The sequence below is a fragment of the Mauremys reevesii genome, linkage group 9 (genome assembly GCF_016161935.1).
Source record: "Mauremys reevesii isolate NIE-2019 linkage group 9, ASM1616193v1, whole genome shotgun sequence".
Lineage (NCBI taxonomy): Eukaryota > Metazoa > Chordata > Testudines > Geoemydidae > Mauremys > Mauremys reevesii.
Window position 1 is genome coordinate 81,039,168 of NC_052631.1, and position 23,046 is coordinate 81,062,213.

At 46.6% G+C, this 23,046-nt stretch overlaps 2 long non-coding RNA genes across 3 annotated transcripts in view; both read left to right on the top strand.

The window, feature by feature from the left end:
• Positions 1–23,046, top strand: part of LOC120372633 — a 62,028-nt gene continuing 38,982 nt past the window's right edge. For both annotated transcript variants that reach the window (XR_005585080.1, XR_005585081.1), the window contains exon 1: positions 1–163. This is a non-coding gene — a long non-coding RNA (uncharacterized LOC120372633). The remainder of the gene's footprint in view (positions 164–23,046) is intronic.
• LOC120372632 lies at positions 17,093–22,455 on the top strand. Its single transcript, XR_005585079.1, has 3 exons — positions 17,093–17,233; positions 18,861–19,029; positions 22,244–22,455. It is a non-coding gene; the product is annotated as an uncharacterized LOC120372632 (long non-coding RNA).

The window sequence follows — 23,046 nt, forward strand, 5'->3', positions numbered from 1 at the left end:
CAGGCAGGGAGCTGAAGTAGTTCTTGACTGGAGCTGATGCTGGGAAGTCAGTAGGGACTCAGTTCTGAGCAGGCTAGCTGTCAGCTGAATCCCAGAATGGCTCACCCCCCTAAGACCGATAAGAGGACTGTGATGGAACCCTCTCGCTTGTCCAGGCTCTGAGGTAAGAGCCATGCCCTGGGACACACTTCTGAACCTTTGAGTTTTACTTTTGAGTGTGTTTTGTGTGAATAAGCCCTGATCCAATAAGAGTGGGGATGGGATGAGCAAGTGTGGAGTCTGTGTAAAAGCCCTGGAAGAGGGAGGATAAAGGGCAGGGCCTTATTGAATTCTGGGAGGTGGGCTGGCACAAGCCCCACTGCATCTAAAGGCCCCTCTCCTGGCCTGGGGGGGAGGAGCTACTGAACCTGGGGTTCAAATGAGCATGGGGGCAACTAAGGAAGAACAAGGTAAGGAGTGGGGGGTCATCAGTTGAAAATTGGGGATCCAGAGGGATAAAGAGCAGGGCACTGCAGAGGCACTTTGGCCATGAGCAGGTGCTGGGAGTGGCCAAATCACTTACAGTTGGGAACAGAAGTCTCCATGTTAAGGGGCTATAGGGGCATCTGAGGCCATATGTGCTGGCTTCCTCTGGGCCCCAGGGGGGTTCTCAACCCTGGGCCCTGCCCCCACCTCATCCGTTCCATGAAACCCCTGCCCTGCCTCTCCCCACCTAGTTTCACCCATTCCCTACTCTTCCCTCTCCCTCCGAGAGCCTCCTGCATGCCGTGAAACAGCTGATTGTGGGGGGCAGTAGGGGCTGGGAGGGAGAGAGGGGTAGTGGCTGATCTGCAGGTGGGTGAGAAGTGAGGAGTAGGGAGCTGGCTGCCAGTGGATGCTAAGCACCTACTAACTTTTTTCCATGGGTGCTCCTGCCCTGGAGCACTCATGGAGTCAGCACTTATGCCTTAGTGTCAGAGAGGGATTCTGCAGAGTGAAGGGGGAAGGGTCAGGCTGTGCCTGGTGGATGAGCCTGAGGAAGCAGCAGGGAGAGAAGTGAGTCACTGCTTGTTTTTTAAACAAAACAAAACAAAATACAAAGTTGAATTAGTTGGGCTGTGTTGATTTCATTATGTTCTTTAATAAACTCAATTAAATATTAAATGGAACTTTATTGACTAAATAGTCAAACCAGTTTCTTTGCATTTAATGTTGATTACTTAGTTTGATTAGATGAAATCTGGATGCTAAAAATATAAACATACGGGTCTGATGCTGCCCCCACTGAAGTCAATGGAAGTTTTGCTATTGAACTCAGTGGGAATAGAAGGAGGCCAAGAGCTTAATGTGAAGTGTGTCATTAGTGAGGGGCTGTGAGTCTGCCTATCTTTATTAACAACGAGAAGGATGAACGTTACATGAACACCCTGTAACTTACTACTATGTACTCCCCATTATCTGAATAGCATGGGAGTCGTGGAATTTATTTGGATGGTCGGGAGTTTGAATAATCGCGAAGGAAGGAGCCATGTGGCAGTGCGGTGGCCATCCCTGTGGCTAGGAGCTCCTCCTCTCAGTCCTGGCTGGGGATCTCTGCTCTGTCACTCACTCCCGTGATGGCAGGTCTGCAGAGGGCTCCTTGCACTGCTGCAGGGTTGGTGACAACCGATCCCTACAGGTGCCAGGGGCGGGGGCTGCTCTGGTCCTGCTCTGGACTCTGTTCTGCCCTGCCTCCAGCAGGCCTGTATCCTTCCTCACCTGCAGGGATCTGCTGTCACCGGCCCACTGACAGCACAGGGAGCCCTCTGCTTCCCCATTGGCATGGCCCTGCTCGCTCACTCCCCTGACAGTGGAACTGCAAAGGGCTCCCTGCACTGCTGCAGGTACCATTCATTATCAGAATGGCCTCCCCTGTTGCCAGGGTTGTCGTCGCCTCCTCCTCCTCGCAGTCCTGGCTGAGTGTTATTGCTCTATTATCCAAACCTCCGCATTATCCAAATGCTGAAGAGGGTGCACCTCTCATCCTGGGGGACAAGGAAAGGACTCGGATAATGCAGAGGTTTAGATAATAGGGCTCTGGAGGAATGAGAGTATACTGTAAATGTTCCACTCGTGGGAAAATGTCACTCATTCCAATACATTACACAAAGCAGACAGAAATATGCAGCTGTAAAAGCCAGATACATCACAGGTATTGCGTATCTAATGTACCTTCAGGGCCAAGGGATAATCCTGTTTAGCTAGTTAGTTCTCCCTCTGCAGTGATGCAGCACTCATTTAGGACACAGAGTAATATTTGAAACATCATGTACAGGTAGGGATGGGACCAAGCTGCAAACTTCATGTACTGACCTGTGGCTGCTTAACTACGGGTGGTAGAATCAAACCTGGGACTGTCAGTACCAAAAGTGCACATCCTTACTACTTGAGCTAAAGGTGAGTAAGTAGTGGGTCATTAGTCACTCAGACTAGCAACAAGAGGCTGGCATGATTACAAGTACTGAGTCCTAATGTATTACGTATTTCTTCTGTTAGTTAGTGCAGAGTGGTGTTCGCAGGTGTTCAAGTCTCATCTAATGTAGCATTTTGTACCAAACTGGGGCTGTCAGTACAGACAGGCACCCTGGTTCTCAACGGCAATCAAACGCTGGAGCATCAGCACAGACACATTACTACTGTGCTGAAGCCCACAGGCTTGATTCCCACTTATGACTGTGGTATCTGTGTACAAGCAGCCACAGTTCATTATACTGGGAGCCAGAACTAGATCTGAAGTTGGACTTCCTCAAATTTGAGGAATTCTGAAGACTGGGTTCAGGTCTGTCTCATTTTAGAGCACGGCCCAAGTTGGAGAGATCAGAACTCAGTCCAGATTTCCCCAAAGTGCAGAGGATTCAGATCCATGATACCACTCTGGACCCACCTCAGTTTAAAAGTGGCTAATTGAAACCCCCTGACTCCCAGTGATGTGCATTTACTCATATGAGTAGTCTCAATGACTTCACTGGCACTACTTATGTGAGTAACTGCTCGTCCGTGGGAGTGAGGGATTCCCAAACTGACCCCAAGACGTAGACACAAAACACGACCTGAAGGAAACTAATCTCCAGTGAAGAAAAACCCTAAGAGTAAATCATAGGGCTTTGCAGAGGTTAGCTAAATAAAGGGGAGAAAGATTCTAAAATTGCCACCAAAGTTTACTGTCCCCATTATCTACTTCACAACTGAGCAAATTCCTTTTTAAAAATTACTTGTTGAGGAATAATTTAAAAAATCTTGGGCCTGATTCTTCTCTCACTTGTGCCAGTTTTGCACTGGTATAATTCCATTAACCTCCCTGGAATTACCCTTGATCTGAGTGGAGTTCCATATCTTGGGCCTCCTCGCCAAGCCCCTAACTTTGGAAAATTGCCCCCTGAGAGAGAGAGAGATGGGGAGGCGTTTTCATCCAGTTTATCAGCTGGAGTGTTGCAATGATTTTAACTAACTGATGCTGTTAGGAAAACACATTCTTTCCTTTGTTTCTGTACGTAATTTGGTTGCAGGCGAGTTTATTATTCCAGATAGAGCTGTGCTATATTTAGTAACAGACTGAGTACCTAAGCTTTTACATTTTATTTCTGATTTCTCAGGCCCAGCATCTACCAAGTGCCTGCAAAGCAGAGAAGGGATTCAGAGACTAGGGAATGTGCATTGTGATGAATATACTTAGAGGGTAATATAGACTACTGCCAAGCTAATCTCTAGCTATAGACCAGGGGTGGCCAAACTGGCTTGCAAGCTACCTGTGGCTTTTTTACCATTAAAGTGTGGCTTGCAGAGCTCCTCCACTCCCCATCCATTCTCCATTCAGCAGACTTGGGGGGGAAAGCTTGGGACCTCTGCCTTGTGGCGGGGGGGGCTTCTGCACAGCAGGGACTGGGGGGTTCAGGGCTTCAGCCCTGCAGGGTGCACCTGCTGGGGCTCGAGGCTTCTGCAAGAGCAGGGCTGAAGCCCTGAGCCCTATCACGTGCCTCCCATGGGGCTGAAGCTCTAAGCCCCGGCAGGGGCACCCCTGCTCTGGAACTTCTGGAGATTGTCATATGCAGCTCGGCGGGTCAGTAAGTTTTTCCACCCCTGCTATAGACAGTGATTCAGCCCTCCCCCACCTCTGCTGGCTTCCTACGTATCTCTCAGCCATACTCCTACTTTTCAAAGCATGCTGTGGACTGGCCCCACTCTACCCACTAACTTATCCACACATACCCAGTAGCACCTTGCATGCAACACCTCTCCCTCTAGCTGCCTATTTCAGGTATTTACATGGCTCTGGTCAATATAGTATCTGAGCAATTCAGTCTTTAAAGTATTTAAAGAAAGCTCGTCACTTGTCAAGACCCATAATCCTTGTGAGATGTATGTACGGGTAACATTTAAGAAATAATGAATTTATATTGAAAGCACGCTTTATGGACTTGAAGTAGAATTAGTCGATTGGAGGCAATGTGTCTCAAATGTGATGACCCTTTCAAGCAAGAGGGAATTGTTACCCCTACCTGGTCAGTCAGCAAGGTAATGCACAATTCTGTAGTCTACCCTGGCCACATCCCAGAACAGTCAATGGAAAATTGTCAGAGGCAAGGACGAACAATCAAAGCCACTTAAAGGAAGAAAAGCAACTCTACAAGGTGGGATTCATCCTGCCTGTGAATAGAAACAAAAGACTTTTCCATATAACTGAGTGTAGGAAAAGGCACTCTGGATCCAGTCACTGCAGAAAACCCCTGTTGGCAGGGAAAGAGGGGTGCTTGGATGGATGTTTGGATCCTGGTTCCTGAGAAACCAGCCAGCTCTGTAACAGACTGAACTTTGAGAGTAGGGGGAAATCTGTTAGCTAGGGAAGCTAACTATTGATAAGTGGAGACCCGGGTTTGTGTGTTATGATTTTTGTTTTCTACTCTGCTTGTTTCTACCGCTCCCCTGTTGTTTCTAATTAATCTTTATTCTTTCTTAAATCTCATTCTGTTGTATTAGAAGTTCTCACAAATGCTATGTTGTTTACGGGAGCAGTGGTTTAAAACTGGACCTTTCTGTGAGTAGTCAGTTTCAAGGGCGGATATCACAGGGGAACAATTCAAAGGGGCTTGGGGTGCACCGATTGTTAACCTGCAAGGCAAAGTAAGGGCTGACAAAGCCCCAAGGCCGCCCCTAGTTGGGTGCTGGGCCTGGGGCAGAAGTGACAAATCTGTCACTTCTAGGACCGACTGCGCTCGGCGCCGGCCAATCACACCAGCGGCCCGCAGGGCCCAGAGCTGTCGCCCCGATTCGCTGTACCCAAGGGATGGCTGTGCAGAGCCCGGAGGAGAGTATTTGACTGACTGAAGGGCTGGTGGTGCCAAGGAGCTGACACCCAGCTACCACAAGCACAACTCCCTCTTGCTGGAAGGAGGAGGTAATAAGGCAAACTCACGGTTCTGGGTACTCTGAGAACCATCCCACCTACCCCATCCAATGGACTGTGTCCATGTTGCCTGCTACTTTCAGGATGGCTCTTGTATCACACATGTCTCTAGCACTACTCTGCTCCTACCTTTGCATGCCTTCCAGTGTAATCCATGCTCCCACAGTGTGGCACTTCATCCATTCCAACAGCGCCTCCATTTCTCTGTCTCAGCCTCCATCTATCTTGAAATCCACCCCAGTGAGTCACTTTCCATCTCAAACCCCCTTGTTCTTGTTAACAAGGTGAGTTACTCAAAAACTAAGTGCTTGGCAATACTTTGTGTGAGAGAGACGTTGCAGGACTGAATTAAGCATGTTAAATCCATGTGCTAAGGATGGTTGTTAGGAATTGAGTGATGAAGCATCAGTTAAGAAACTCTGCTTACTGATTTCTCAGCACAGTTACCTACAGGAGCTCAAGTGCATAAAAATCTGGACACTTCTTCAAATCAAATCCAGCCAGAACAGGCCGGTGACTGTATATCGTTTCTGTGCAATGCTCCCTGTGCATCAGCAGGAAAATGGCATAACAGCAGGAGCCATTAGCTGGCTCTGAGGTAATAAATGGACCCTGGCTGCAGTTAATATAGTGATAAAGGGGGAAATAGTGTGTAAGTTAACTACAGTCATTTATTTCCTTTGTTGTGCTCTTTGGGGTGTTCTGAAGGGCCAAAGGCTGAGTCAATAGAATCATTAACTCACCAATGCAGAGAAATGTGCATCGGCTACTGTGGGGTCCCATGGCGGCCCATACGGAGGTTACTCAATTAGGGCAAACTGTAAAGGGTGGGGAAGACAATCCCCCAAAGCTGGTGGATAGTCCAATACTTGGATTTACCCAGCCAGCACAAAATAGTTTCTACAATACCGTACTGGTGACACAGAAGCTAAAACACAGTTCCCTTATAGCAACCCAGCCTTGGGCTTCCACCCAGACAGCCAAGTCAAATATAATGAGGATTACTGAAAATCTTATTTATCATATAAGAAAATTCTACCAGTTTCAAAGGATCAGACACATTCCCTCCCAGGTTAATGAATGTTTCAGACCTTACCCAAATACACTCTACAGCCAATTCTTATTGACTAAACTAAAATTTATTTAAAAAGAAGAGAGAATATTGGTTAAAAGATCAGTATACATACAGACATGAGTACAGTTATGAGATGATGGTAAGCTTTGGAGTTGAAGAGAGTTCTTAGAATTAGTCCATAGATTCAGTCCAATGCTCATATCCAGGTGGTACCGGAGAGCTCAGTCTTATGACTTAAGCTTCCCCTGCATAAAGCGTCAAGCAGATCTGAGATTAAAAGAATCAGGACCAAAAGGTTTTTTATATGGTTGCAGGCCTTCTCTTGACAGCTCAGAGTTCTTAGGCAAACAATAAGCAATCATTGAGACTCTGAAGTAGACCTGTTTCCTAAGCATCACTGGGAATTAGCTACACATTAACATCAGGCAATTGCCTGTTTTCTACCATTTGCGGGTGATTTGCTATATACTTCAAAGAGAGAGTAATACAGTGATATCACTACGTTTACAGTTCATTTAAATGTTAAGATCTCCTTTTGATCTCTGAAGTAACAGAATACAGCATAGACAGGAACTGTTTGATTACATATATATTGTTAGAGGCTGCTGACAATGTAAACACACACAAACATCATCTACCAATATGTCCCTAATGGTTGAATTTGGGTCTGTGATGGAATAGACTTAGGGCTAAAGGCCCCCTGCTGGAGGCCTCAGGGTTCTGCCACACCCATCTCAGGGAAGGAACAGTGGAGAGGTCCTCCAAGCAGGCTAGAGTGGCTACTTCCCCTGCAGCCAATCAGGGCCCAAGAGGGCCATATAAAAAGAACTGCAGAGCAGTAGTCAGTTGCTGCTAGGAGCAGGAGCAGAAAGGACTGCAGGCCTGGCTGCCTGGAAGAGCAGCAGGGCCTGGGGGAGCATTGAGGGAGCTCCTGGCTGGTTGCTAGGATTGAGTAGGGACTGAGCCTGGGGAGGGCTGCAGGAAGACACTGTCTCCAGGGAGGAAGCCCTGGGGATACAGCCTCATACCAGAACTGAACTACTTAAAGACCAAAGCCCAGGGAATGCTAGAGAAAGACAGGCCCTGGTGGATCATATACCCTGGGAGGAGTTTGTGCTGATTAACAGGCAAACAGTGTGACTCAGCTGGAGTACTGTGTCACTGACTAACCCACTTGAGAACCACCAAAAGGGGTCACCAGAACTAAAGAATATAGACATGCCCAACCAGAAGGGGGCACTCGTGAGAGGTGGGTGCCAACCTGTTGACAAAGTCACTTATCGTGCAGGATGCTTAACCCTTTCTGGCCATATGTCACAGCTACTAAGGATGCAAATAAGGTTGCATGCCTATCACAACATTCATTGCACTAAATGCCCCGATAACAACTATGTGGGTGAAATGAGACCATCACTATGCTCTTGAATGAACTCTCAGAAAAATAAGACAAAAACACCATATTACCTGTGGGTGAACACTTTTCACAAAACAATCATTCCACAACTGGATTTATGGCTCATTACAACAATCTATAACCTATGAACCTCTTTCGTCCTATGATTGCAGAAGTGTTAGCTGCCTGCTTCATCTTAAATGGTCTCTTGAAATGTGTTAACTCTTTATGCTTAACAATCTGTTCCACCTTTGTATTTAGCTGTGACACTCTGAGGGTATGTCTACACTACAGCAGCTGCATACCAGTGCAGCAGAGCCACTGAGGTGCTTCTGGTGAAGATGCTCTAAGTTGACAGGCGAGCGCTCTCCTAACTCCTGCCTCCATGAGAGGGGGAGAAGCTCTTCTGCTGATACAGTGCTGTCCACTCCAACGCTTGGGTCGGTATAACTTACGTCACTCGTGGGTGAGAGTTACTCTCACACCCCTGAGCAACTTATGTGATACAGAAGTAATATGTACTGTAGTCAAAGCCTCAGTTCTGTTCCCAGATCTGAAGAAGAGTTTTGTGTAAGCTCAAAAGCTTTCTCTTTCACCAACAGAAGTTGGTCCAATAAAAGATATTACCTCGCCCGTGATCAGGCTTCAAGTAAATAACAAGGGATTTTTTTTTCTTTTTACTGTTCTATGTTTCATTCATTTAATAACCGATCATAGAATCTCAGGGTTGGAAGGGACCTCAGGAGGTCATCTAGTCCAACCCCCTGCTCAAAGCAGGACCAAACCCAACTAAATCATTCCAGCCAGGGTTTTGTCAAGCCTGACCTTAAAAACCTCTAAGGAAGGAGATTCCACCACCTCCCTAGGTAACCCATTCCAGTGCTTCACCACCCTATTAGTGAAAAAGTTTTTCCTAATGTCCAACCTAAACCTCCCCCTCTGCAACTTGAGACCATTACTCCTTGTTCTGTCATCTTCTACCACTGAGAACAGTCTAGATCCATCCTCTTTGGAACCCCCTTTCAGGTAGTTGAAAGCAGCTATCAAATCACCCCTCATACAACAGTTACAACTATCACTGGAAAATGGTCAAAAACCTTTTGGTAGTCAATCTTTTTCCTTGTAACTGTTCTTATTAGTTTTCTTTTACTGAAATAATGGTGCTTTTCATTTCCATGATGACTTCAATGGAAGACCTCAGAGAACTATAGACATTAATGGAATAAGCCACTTGACACGGCTGAGGCAGGCAGAGTATTAGCCAATCTATCTGTAAAAAGGAAATAAGAGACACACAGACTACCAGGCCTAGGTACTTCTGTGGCCACTCTCACCACAGTAGCTGAGCATCTCACAACCTTTTTAATGTATTTATCATCACAACATCCCTGTGAGGAAGGGAAATGCTATTATCCCTATTCATAGGTGCCGACTTGCCCTCTGCCCCATGGGTGTTTGACCACAATCCTCGCCCTGCCCCAATTCCACCCCTTTCCCCAAGTCCCCACCTCTTTACCGCCTCCTCCCCCGAGCGTGCTGTGTCCCCACTCTTTCCCCCTCCCTCCTGGAAAAGCGTAAGTGCTGCCAAACCACTTTTTGGCAGTGGGCGGGAAAAGCTGGGAGTAGGAGGAGTGGGGATGCGGCCCACTCAGGGAAGGAGGAGAGGGTGGCTGCCGGTGGGTGCAGAACACCTAATTTTTCCCCATGGGTGCTTCAGTCCCGCAGCACCCACGGAGTCTGCACTATGTCCCCATTTTACAGATGGAGGACTGAGGCTCAGAGAGACTAAATGACTTGCCCAAATCACACAGAAGTCTGTAGCAGAGCAGAGAATTTAACTTGTCTCACAAGTCCTAAGCTAGTGCCCAGTCACAAGACAATCCTTCCTCTTACCTTGCCATCTTTCCCACCCTTTGGAGATGAAGGGTAACCACACAGCAAGTTAGTGGAAGAGCTGAATTGGAACCCAGAGATCTGTGTGTTGAATCTTATGCCCTAATCAGCAGGGAACACCACCTCTCATTGTAGCCATTACAGGCACATAAAGCAGCAGAACAAAAGACATTTGAGTCATAAGAAAAGCTTAATAGATTTAAGGCTAAAGGGGATCACTATGACCATCTTGTCTCATCTCCTGCATAACACAGGCCATAATATTTCACTCAGTAATTCCTGCATAAGGCTTATAAGAAAAGGTCATCTAGCCCAACACCTTGCCCCATCTTGTCTGATTTCTGTGAGATGACTATGCTTTCAGAGGAGTCTACAGGAGATTTTCAGGATGAAGGAATTAAGAACTAGGGACAAGAGGGCTTTTCCCTTGTATTTTAGCCCATCGATGGAGCTCCTGTTCCCCTCCCCAGGAACCAGTGCCCTGGACATGAGTGGACAGGGGCTCCTTCCTAGCAGGATTTAGGGTAGCTCAGGAAACCCCCACAGACAGCAAAATTGATGAGAGGAGGATTGAGACACTTTTAAATTCTTTCCTTAGGGAAAAATGTCAAGTTGAAGAGGAAAAACTGGGAACTGAGAGATGCTATTGGAGGAAATTCACTTCTCCATTGTCCCCTAGCAAGAAAAGACGTTTTCTGTCTTGGGTAATCCATATCACTTGGAGCAGCTCTGAACCACTAATGGGGCCTTGCAATAAGATGGTCTCTGGTTGACTCACTCCTCCATTTACAGATTTCTCTTCTAGGGCTTCCCTTAGAAGCTAGCTGGCTTTAAAAGCCTGCTTCCAAAGGTAAGCAGCAGGCGCATGTTTGCTGGGCAGAGGGGAGGGGAGTCGGTAACTCAGCCATAGTGCCACAAATTTGTTTTTGTTTACTTTTTACAAATTGTCTGCTGTGAAGGGAAAGCTGACAGTGTGGAGAGTAAAGGGGCAAATCCTTAATTTAGAGGGTGCCCCCCACACTCTCACAACTGCAAAGCATTATGGGACTGAGGGGGGTATAAAGCCTGGCTCCAAGAGGAGCCAAAGAGGTTGCTGCTCTCCTCTATAAGGAGGGGAGGGCTGGTTGAGGGTCTCTGAGGGTGGTGGTGGGGGGAATCTCTTGCTTAGAAGCTTTTGTTTTTTAGACTTGTAATTGTAAACAAGTTATTTAGCCAGAGCTCAGGCTTCCAGGGTTTTCTTCTGCAAAGCTCTAACTCCACCCTTAGTCTTTTCAAAAACACATTTTGTTCCCTTCTTGAAGAAGCCCAGGTGTCCCCTGAGCCTATTTCTATATTTGAACTCAAAACCCTGGGTTTAGCAGGCCGTTAATTTCACAAAACAAATTGGGTCAATTTCTTGTTTTGATCCACTCCATCTATCTTTTACATCTTAGGCTGGCAACAGACGGTGCAGTACGACTGCTAGCCATCATCATCTCCTGGGTGCTCGGCAGAAGATGGGAATGACCTGGCTGAGTCACTCCTATGTCTGCCCAGGTGCCCCTGACCGACCTCACCGAGGTCGGCTAAAAGAGCACCCAGGAATACGACGACGATGGCTACCAATCGTAATGCACCGTCTGCTGCCAAAAGGCAATGAGCTGCTGCTGTGTAGCAATGCAGTCCCACATCTGCCAGCACCCAGGAGACGTACGGTGAGCTGAGCAGGCTCCATGCTTGCTGTGGTATGGTATCTGCTCAGGTAACCCAGGAAAAAAGGCGTGAAACGATTTTCTGCCCTTGCTTTCACAGAGGGAGGGAGGGAGGGAGAGGGGAGGCCTGACGACATGTACCCAGAACCACCCACGACACTGTTTTTGCTCCATCAGGCAATGGGATCTCAACCCAAAATTCTAATGGGCAGCGGAGACTGTGGGATAGCTACCCACAATGCAATGCTCTGGAAGTCAACACTAGTCTCGGTACTGTGAACGCAGTCTGCCACCTTAATGCACTTAGAGCATTTTGTGTGGGGAGATACACAATCGACTGTATAAAAACAATTTCTAAAAAAACAACTATAAATTCGACCTAATTTTGTAGTTTAGACATAACCTTAGAGTGGGGGGAATTTATTTTAGTGCAATAGTGGCTGTGTAAGGACTTCATAATAACTCCCACACACTGTCTAGACTATTCAGACTGGCTTCACTGAGAGAGGACTCTTGGTCATATAGTGGGGTATCTTTTATAAAAGCACCAGAGGATCATTAAGTCCCATCAGAAGGGAGCAGCTGGGCTATCGCTAACAGCAGTGTAGCTTAGGGTTGCCAGCTTTCTAACTGAACACCCTAGCCCCACCTCTTCCTTGAGGCCCTGTCCCCTGCTCACTACATTCCACCTCCCTCGGTGGCTCACTCTCCGCCACCCTCACTCACTTTCACTGGGCTGGAGCAGGGGTTGGGGTGTGAGAGGGGGTCAGGTCTCTAACTGGGGGTGGGGCCAGAAAGGAGGGGTTTAGGGTGTGTGAGGGGGCTCTGGGCTGGTGCAGGGGGTTGGGGTGCAGGCTCCATCTGGGGGTGCAGGCTCTGGGGTGGGGCCAGAGATGAGAGGTTTGGGATGCAGGAGGGAGCTTTGGGTTTTGGGGGGCTCAGGGCGGGGCTTGGGGTTGGGGCACGGGCTTACCTCAGGTGGCTCCCAGTCAGTGGCACAATGGGGGAGCTAAGGCAGGCTTCCTGCCTGTCCCGACTCCGTGTTGCACCCCAGAAGCAGCCAGCAGGTCTAGGTCCTAGGGGGAGCACGGCAGGTGGCTCTGCACGCTGCTCTCGCCTGCAGTCATTGCCCCCAAAGCTCCCATTGGCCGGGAACCGCAGTGCTCAGGGTGGGGGCAGCGCTCATAGACCCTTGTTGTCATCCTCCCCCTTCCCCGGCCTATGAGCTGGAGTGCAGGTAGGGACTAGCCTGGCTTAGCACTGCCAACTGGACTTTTAACGGCCCGGTCGGTGGTGCTGACTGGAGCCACCAGGGTCCTTTTTTGACCAGGTGTTCCGGTCGAAAACCGGACACCTGGTCACCCTAGTGTAGCCACACTGGTGCTGCAAAACAAATAGGAAATCTTGTCATGTAGACTAATAGCACAGCCCTTCACCTCATACTGAACCTCATTGTCCGCACTGGAGCTATGAATCTACATCCTGGTGTGGATCCAGCTTCTATTTCTCTGCTAAGATAGTAAAGCATCTTCTTAGAGACCTCCAGCTACATGTCTGTGATGGACTCTTTTCACGTTTTACAGAGTGATGGGGGTAAGGTATTGGGTGTGGGAGCAGAAAGAATCTCCTGCAGGGAGCTGACCTCTTTCCCCCTAGGCTTTTCCTTTTATTATTAGTTCACACATGCTATTTTCTCTCCTTTTCTTTAAAATGATAAGGAATTAATGTTGTGGAAGGATATTTACAATTTATACTGAATCCCAGCAGTTTGGATGGTGCTGTCCAAGATACAGAAAATCCCTTCCCCCTGGAGATGACAATCTAAGGGGCACATCTTTACTGGCGACGTTAAAGCGCTGCCGCAGCTCTAAAAAAACCCATCTCCATGAGGGGAACAGCTGCCAAAAATGTGTCATGGGCACCCAGCCAATGCAGCATTTCAGATTTGCATGTACATTCTACTTTTCATGGTGCTGTGAGGTTTAGTTATAGATGATCCCAAGCAAGACTGGGGTGATCAGATGTCCCGATTTTATAAGGATAGCCCCAATTTTTGGGTCTTTTTCTTATATAGGCTCCTATTACCCTCTTCCCCCCTCCCCCCCGTTGCTGTCTGGTCACCCTAAGCAAGACTGCCTTGAGTCAGATAGGTAACTTTCCAAAACTCAGCAAAGAGTTGGAGCTGTCATTTTCGTTCAAACTAATCTCTCCGTTTTATTAGTTAATATTCCCAAACCACTTTGAGATCCTTAGGTAAAAGCTGCTTTTAGCACAAAATAGTATTATCATTTTCATCCTTGGCTGCTAATACCTGCTCAGATGCTAGTACAGAGTGTCTTCACAATTGAATATCAGTCCTCTTTCTGAATCACTTTGGAGCATCTTTCAGAAGTCAGTCCTTCAAAGCATGCAAACAATGGTATGTCTTTTTAATTCAGTGATGAATAGATTTGCCTCAACGAGTACTAATGTGCATGTTCTTAAAGCAAATTCTGAATATCTGAAACTGCTGCAATAGAAGGAAGTGATAGTATGCTAAACAGACAGAGAAAGGTCTGGAGGACATAGAAAAAGATTTGTGTGGATGAGAAGCTTTCTGAATAATGAGGGATTTTTAAAATTTGATTTTTGTTGTGAAAGTTGGATCACACTTCAAAAAAAATTGGTAGGAGCATGTTTCTGGTTCCTGGCCTGGTTTAGCTGTTATTAACCATGTCAAACTTTATCTGCTACCTGTGCTATCAGTTTGTCAAGCTGTGCAGAAATACAGAAAAGCTAGTAAGTGTCCTCCTCTTCCCCCTCCCGCCCTGCACCCCCCCCCCCAAAGCAGTAACAGAATGAAAAATGTGACTCTGGGGTTGTTATGTCATTGGCTGAGAAAATAACCAGGACCTCCTGTTAAGATCTGGCACTGTTCTGCAGTGTTCTGCTAGGTCAAAACTTTGCATTACAATGTCGCAAATTCACAACTTGTACCAATCCATTGGGACTCAGTACCACAGGAGATCATAGGGTCAAATACAATGGCTGGATTTTTAAAGGGGCTGAATGATTTCTTGACCAATAACAGCATTTATAGGTATCTATACTTTGTTGAGTTATTGACAAGAAAATATCCACTGTGAAGTCTCTGGCAAGGTATACGCATGTTTATTAACCCAGTATAGAGGCTCTCGTGACTTATTTCTCAGTTATCTCTGCCCACAGAACTGCTTAGCTTTGCCCCTCGTCTTTGGAATTCTTTACCACTCACACAGAGGAGAGGATGCTTAGTAATTGCTTTTAAATGGATGGTACCTCTACTTTCTGCAAATTGCTTTGAGATGAGCTCAGATATAATCCCTTTCAAAGAGTTCCAGTGCCTTGGGATGTTTCTGATATGGTACAGTGCTTTCTAAGTATCTGTTGTAATGCAAGTGTTCCCTAGAACTGACCCCCAAACTATTGAGTTTGATTTTTGTTGTTGTTGTTGTTTTGTTTCTCTTTATGGTTGTCAATTTCTCAGTCAAAACTGAAGCAGAAATGCTGTAAAAGAGGCAGTTGTTGTTCTAAGGCAATGTTATTTCCAAGCAGGTTGGAATCAGACAGGCAGCAGATATCTCCTGAGCGTATGTGACCTCAAGAGACTTTCTGCAGTAGATCAGAAATGGATGGGCAATGAAGGTCCAGGACTGGAATAGCAGTTAGAGCTCTAGATCAAGAATGAGATGTACTTGCAGAAGTAGGTGATGGGGCACAAGACTAACAGCAGGGAGGCTGCAGGTCAAGACTGAAGCACATTTGGCCAAGGAGTGTGGGGTGCAGAGCCTGTAATAACAGGGGATGCTGCAAGTCAGGCATGTGGTGCATTGTCAGAGCTGTGTGGTCTGGCCAGAGTACCTGATTTTTCTATTTCAATCTTGGTTTGGATGAAATTCCATAAATCTTGTCTTGGGGCTTCTAATACTTTTAAAAGTCACATTTTTCTTGCTCTGCAACTGTGATGAGATCAATCTTTTTTCCCCTGTTGGCATATCTGTGATAACACACACACACACACCCACACATCAATATTGCCTATGCAACCTCAGTTTGGCCTCCTGGTGTGTATGTAGTAAGATGAAGTCCTTTGATTTACATGATCACATACTGTTTTTGCCACAGGGACCCACCATGTCAGATCTGTCTCCCTTTTGCCCCTCCTACTTAGTACTACCTACCTAGCCCCTGTGTCCTTCTCCAGTCAGTATCAGTCTTCCCTGATCCCAGCACCTCCTCATTGATCTCCGTGTTCCCCCTAGCCAATTGGCACCAAGTCCCCTTCTGTTCCCCTCATCAGCTCCCAGTCCTACTCTTGCCCCCGCTTTGGTTCCCAGTCCAAGGCTCCCTGCCGAACTAATCCCAGACTCCCTTTCCCACAGACTCCCTGTCTCAGCCTCCTTACCAAGCCAGCCCCAATCTCCATGCCCAATTAGTCCAAGTCACAGTTTCTCTTCCACTCCAGTCCCAATCTACTCCTTTCCCTCCCCCTGGTCTAGCATGTGTCCCCTCTGCACTGAAATCACATGGCTTCCTCCTCCATACTACCTGGATGCCAGCACAGGGGTCATGGAAAGCACAGGAAAGACAGACTGCCTTTTCTCAGGTGTAGTGCCCAACCCTTCCCTGGCCCAGAGCAGACCTTACAGAGAATGTCTGGCTTTTCTTCTGCAGCCCAGGGCTGGGGCATACTCAGTCGCTCTGTGGGGATGGGTGATTCACAGCTCCTAATGCCAGCCAGACTGTGCGAGGCTCGAGTATGCTCCGTGTGGACAGCATCTTCTGAGATTTTACCTATGAACATCAAGGATGTTTCTACTGAAATTTTTCAGTTTTTATAACTTGGCCAGATTTAGGTGGATTTTCACAAGGGTGGCAAACTGTCACAAAAGCCAACCCCTACCAATTTTTTTAAGTCCTTAAGCTTTTCAAAGAAAAAGTCACTCGAATTTTTTAATATGGACAAAATTATGCACATTTCTTAGTCTTTTTCTTGGAAATAGCTGAATGATTTTCTGAGAGATTTTTCCAACAATTTCAGCCTAAAGCAGGCACCTGACATGGAAAATTTCAGCCCAAATGGTTAAAATTTGGCAAAGTTCTAAGCAACTGAAAACAAATTCTTCTAGTGGCAAGTATTAGTATTGCCTATTATTCAGGTTGCCTATCAGCTCCATCTATAATGTATTTGGCAGGGGCAAGAAGAATCTCCAAACGCTATCTAGCTATTGGCATTATTTCAAATGTCCATGAGTGTCTATGAACTGAGTGACATCTCCTAAGACTCATTATAAGATATGTCCTTGCTTCTTTGTGTCATCAGAGCCCTTGAGTGAATTACTCTTCACTACTTTTTGTGAGACCATCTGTTATCCTATATTTATATCCTATGCTTGATAAACGTCCATATTAGGGAGGTACTTGCAGTTTATTAATGCCGGATTAATTGGATCTGGGCCTCCCCTCTCCATACAGCTCACTTGATCTTTGCCTGTTTTGCCTTTTATTAAAATGTCAAACGAGGAAATATGGGGGCTGCCTATTCAAAGAGGAAGCCTGCAAGGCATTGTGATGTCACAAGGAACCTGTGGGAGAAATCAGTAGCCATGTTCTCATCCCCTTACTCACTCTGAGTTGTACCTTACTCCGTGAATATTCCTACTTTGAGTCATGTAGAGTAGCATTGACTTAATTATCAGCATCTGGCCCTCAATCTGACTACATCATAACCAAAGGAATGAGAGGTAGAAATTTCTAATCTACTATTTTATATCTACTCTACCACCATCTTCCAGCCCAGATGAGCCAGTGAAGGCTGGCTCCATATAGTATACTGAATATTTCTGCTGGTGTGATGCTGAATTTCATCCTGTGCCTTCTGGTTATACCTGTCCTCAGACTAGTCTAAACCAGTGTTTCTCAACGACTGGTCCATGGACCAGTGCCGGTCCCTGAAATCTCCCTGACACAGTTTAGGAAGGCAGCAAGCCGGTCCCTGGTATAAAAAATGGTTAAGAAACACTGCCCTAAATGATCCCTGATTGTAAACTGGTGGATTGATTCAATGGGAAAAGATACTCACTGTCAGCAAGTTCTTTGCCTCAAGGGATCATCTTAATAAACCAGAAGAAATGGAAATTCACATAAGAATTGGGGGCGGGGGAAAAACAGAAAGCTCTTCAGCTTGGTTTCAACCCAGACCTATGACCTTTGGTGTGGAGCCTAACCTTACCAAAGGCTTTCATTCCCCAGACTCCGAAGCAGTCACTCGTAGAGCCCCGCGCCTGTATAAGAGGAGGCTCCTTGGCTCTGTCCATCCTTGGATTTTACATGCTTCAAATACTTTATAGGTGGTTGGCTACTAGATCTCAACAACAGCCACAAGGATTGTATGTTAGAAAAGCATCACTGGCTTTTAAATCACTGCAGTTAAATCATCTGTTGCAAGATGTTTACTGGAAGACTCTTGTCTGAGCTGTAAAATCAAGCCCCTGACAACTTTCATGAGCCGGTCAGTGGTGGTTGGTTTTTTTACCCCCATGGTTGAGGGTGTGAATTCCAAAGTCTTTACAAAATTAAAATTCCACTTCCAGTAATTGCATTCTGCCTCCCTAAATCCTGCCCTGCAGGTTTAGTAGGATGTGGTAATCTTTGTTTTGTCATTACCTGCTTTGAAGTGTTGCTGTGCTCTGTCAAAGGGTTGTGTTTCACCCTGGAGGTGGCTGCATTTCAACAGTGGGTAAAGCAAATGATTTCTGTGTTTGTAAATGATGTTGGGATCGTTTGGGGGAAGGATTTTTTTTTTGACAAGAAATGCTAAATCCAACTGATGGCTGAGCTATTGAAAATGTTCTTTCCAGTGATACAACAGATGAGTTATATGGATACCTAACCCATTTCTGAATCTTATGCAGGTATTCTTCTCAGTAATACCCTGTGACAGTGAGTTCCACCTGTTAATTACACATCTGAAATGTGGTGCATTTAAACTTCACCAAGCTCTGCCCTATTGTTCTAGTGTTAGGGGATGGCATAGATAATTCACATGACCCTTTTTCCATACAGATCAATAGTTTATGTACCTCTCTCAGGTGGAGAAGTGGGCAGCCTCTTCCATTCTGTGCTCCAGGAATGGTGCATGAGGTGCTGATAGGGTGACCAGATGTCCCAATTTTATAGGGACAGTCCCGATATTTTGGGGCTTTTTCTTATAGGATCCTATTACCCCACCCACCCACCCTCTGTCCTGATTTTTTTCACACTTGCTGTCTGGTCAGCCTGGTGCTGATCCTTCTCTCTTGAAATCTTTGGGTTGGATTCAGCAAACTTGAATGTGACTGCTTCATTTTCCCATCTGAACCACTCACTTAGGGCAGGTCTGTGCTACAAATTTACATCTGTGCTGGTGCAGCTGCAGCCATCTGGTGAAGATGTTCTAAGTTGATGGGAGAGAGCTCTGCTGTGGGCTTAATAACTCCATCTCCATGAGAGGATCTCCTGCTGACATAGTACTGTCTACACGGGGGGCGGGGGGAGTAAGGTCAGTATAACTACGTCGCTCGGGGTATGGATTTTTCACATACTTACTTTGGTATAACTATGTAGTGTAGAGCAAGCCATAGCCTTAATTTAAAATACTACCTGCCAAGCGGAGTCTTCAGCTAAATGCAGTGGGCCATAAAATGCTTCAGATGTGCATATGTCGCTCTCATTTATTTCAGTGGGAGTTGGATGCTTGCATGCACAGCTAGAGCATACCCCAACAGATGTTAATGGTTGGGTTGTTTTTAATCCGATGAAATGAGAAATTATAACACTGTGGTTACTGTCTTGGTGGTAACAAAAATATTGTACAATTCCAACTGTGTTAACAAGCACCCTGAAATCTTAACAAACTTCCAGCACCAGAAGTCTAAGTAATACCACTTACGACACGTCCTCTGCTATTACAGTTAAATTATGGAATAACACTATCAGAACTCCTAGGGACAACTGGATATGAGTGGATAGGACAGGAGCTCAGAAACAGTTGCCATATGTCTGAGCTATTAAAATGACAGAAACTGCAGAACTCAGGGCTTGTTACATAATTCTTGGCAGGAAATCATTTGTGACATGATCATTTGCAGAGTCACATTTGGGCTGAAATATCTGGAAAGAAACTGCAGGTCCCTGAATCTCTATGGATATATGCAAATCACACTGGTTTCTCTATGAATTTCATCTTCCATAAAAGCTAATGCCAGAATAAATGTGCCAGATTTCAAGGCAAGGATGGTGGCCTGTTCTGTCTGGAAAGCAACAAGAACACTGTGGTCACTATCCAAGGAAAAACAAATGTATTATTATTATTACTACTAGGCGAAAGCCCGTGCTGTCACACTGGGGTCATTTGAAAAGTTGTGTGTATTTAAAAAAGCAAAAAAAGTCTGAACTTAAAAAGTGGATTGTAACAGACCACAGATCCAGGGATGTTTGAATCTGATGATATTCTAAACAAAAGCTGCGCTCAACCATGCTTGTAGCTGTTTCCATCATTTCACATTGACTCAGACGTTCTAGGTGTCAGAGTCCTGGAAACATATTCTATAGATTGCTGTCCTTGTAGTGGGGACGGGGCTAAGTGATGGAATGGGTGAGTGCATTAGCCTTTTGCCTCTTGGGAGCTTTCAATTTAGACTAAACCCATGTCTCCAGTTTAGATAGTAAGTCCTTCTAGGCAAGGGCCATGGACTCAGTCTTCAAGTGATCTGAGTTTACACTCTGTGCAGCTGAGGAATAAGACATACTTCTGCTCCCTCCAATCCTTAGATTCTCAGTTTAAATCCACTTTTCCATGTCTCTCCTCCCAGGCTGTTGGGGAGGCAAAATAGCTCCTGGTGTAACTTACAGCAGCAAAGGACAGTTTTAAATCATACCAGCTCTAGTGGTCTCATAGGACCATGACCCCTATATCTAGGGCTGTCCTTACGGGAGTGGAGGGCCTGGGACATAGGTGCCAAGTTTCTAATTTGCTGTATCAGAGGGAATCTTTGGCTGCCCCTTTATGGCTTAGGGCTGAGAATTTGATGTCATGCCATCATTTCTTCTGTAGAGAACCACACTTACCTATGTTACTATATACAAAAGTTTATTAGTAGTAATTAAATCCCAGACTGTCAGAAATTAATTTGCTGGTTGTAGTCAGATCCCCTTTATGCATATCACAGAGCCCAGTATGATTAGCAGTCTCCCTGTTCTTAGGTGGCTTAGGACTTGTTGTAGGTTAGGAATGAAGTATGTTGACAGGACTACATGGTAGAAGCTGGCCCTACTCCTGGTTCTACCCAGAGCTATTGGTTCCTCCCTGCTATATGGACAGCTGGCATAGCAGGGCCTGATAGCTGAATCACAGTTTAATCACACAACGCTCTGGGTATCTGCAATCTTCTCTCATCCATCAGCTTCTTTTATCCAGACCTCTCCATTGTTCTCTCTTTCTGATCATATCAGACATCACTTCTCTATCCCCTTCTCCATCTGAAATCTCTCCCTACCAACCCAAGCAGTTTTCACTGTCTTCACCTAAAATAACAAGCTTGGCCAAATATTTCTCAGGTAGAGGCCAAAGTTTATTGACTTGTTTCATCTGTATGCGGCATGAATCTCTGACACTATTGCTGCTCTAATTTTAGAGGAAGGTTGAGAGATTTTTTTTTCAGTTCCATGGGCCAGTTGGAAATGGAGACATTCTAAAAATACGAACGTGCATTTTTAGGTCCGTTACAATTTGACCCTAGCCCTTGTGGTGGTACCACTTTAAAACATCAAAGAGAACTCTGCCTGTAGCAACTTGTTTTGATTTTCAGGGCTTAGCATTTAACGGTGAGCTAGAAGTCTTGTCCAGGTTTTCATCATCTTGATTAGTGCAACATCCTTTTCTCTGATCTGGACAAATGCTTGCTGTCCTCACTGACATCCATTCAGAGTGCTGCTGCAAAGCATAGGTGCTGACTTCATGGGTGCTCCAGGACTGGAGCAGCCATTGGGGAAAATTAGTGGGTGCTCTGCACCCACTGACAGCCAAGCTCCCCCCCGCTCCTTCCTCCTCTTCCCCCACCCCCAGTGCTCCATATCCCCGCTCCTCCCCCTCTCTCCCAGCACTTCCCGCACCCCTGCCACCTAACAGCTGTTTGGTGGCACTTAGAACTTCCTGGGAGGGCGGGGAAGGAGCAGGGATGCGGTGCGCTCAGGGGAGGAGGTGGAGAAAAGGCAGGGCAGGGGCAGGGACTTGGGGGAAGGGGGTGGAATGTAAAGGTCGATGCCCACCTCGGAGGCTGGCACCACGGGTTGATCCATCGCCCACATGTTAAATTTTCAAACGAGCACCTCTGTGCTTTCTCTCATGCTGCTCCTTACACTTGAGAAGAGCTCCCTATAAACATCTGCAAAACTAACTCGCCTTCAAATCCCTCCTTAAAACTTCTCTTTGCCATGATGCCTAAAAAAACCAACTTAGCAATAGTTAAGCTGCTGGTGTGCAGAGCCCACTGCCTATCATGCTGACCAATATTGTGTCACTGTTTCTGTGTACTCACCCATCATTCTGTCAGTGTCCAACTGTTGTCTCTTGTCTTACAATCTAAGTGTAAGTTCTTTGGGGCAGGGACCAATTTTTCATTCTGTGGTTTTACAGCACCTAGCACAGTGGGGTCTAGGTCCATGACTGGAGCTCCTGGGCATTATTATTAATTTGTATTTTCATAAATTCACAGAAATAATCACATCTGCGTTCAGAGGAGGAACACTGGCCTCAGATCGCATATTGATGAACTTCAAGACAAGGTGGATGAGGCAATATCCTTTATTGGACTAGCTTCTGTTGATGAGAGACAAACTTCTGAGCTTATGCAGAGCTGCTTCTTGTTTGTTTGATCAGCTACTGTACTGTGGATGAACATTTTATATTCGCTTCCCAAGGTACTCTGCGGGGAGAAGCCAACCAGGCAGGGCTGGTGCAAGGATGTTTCGCGCCCTAGGCGAAACTTCCAACTTGCACCCCCTCCGTGGCAGCTCCCCATCCTCTGCCCTGAGCCACCCCCCCACCCCAGCTCACCCCTGCTCCGCACATGAGTACCCTGAGCATGCCATGGCCACTTCACTTCTCCCGCCTCATGACGCGAATCCGCTTGGGCGCCGCCAAGCCTGGGAGGAGGGAGAAGTGAAGCGGCCACAGCGTGCTTGGGGAGGAGGTGGGGCAGGGGTGAGCTGGGGCGGGGAGTTCCCCTGCATGCCGCTCCCCCCCCCACTTGCTGCAGGCAGCCCTCCCCGCGCTCCCCTGCCCCAGCTCCCTCCGCCTAAATGCCGGCGGCGACCGGGGCGGCCAAAGATCCAGCCTCCGCAGTCGCTGCCGAAGAAAATGGTGCCCCCCAAATGCCAGCGCCCTGGTTGCCTAAATGGTTGCACCGGCCCTGCAACCAAGACAGTCATGTTTCTCTATGCCGTGGCCTGGGGGACATTGTTCCTTCCCTTTCTATTTATATGTTTACTGATAAGACTGCAAGGAAGCATACCTCCC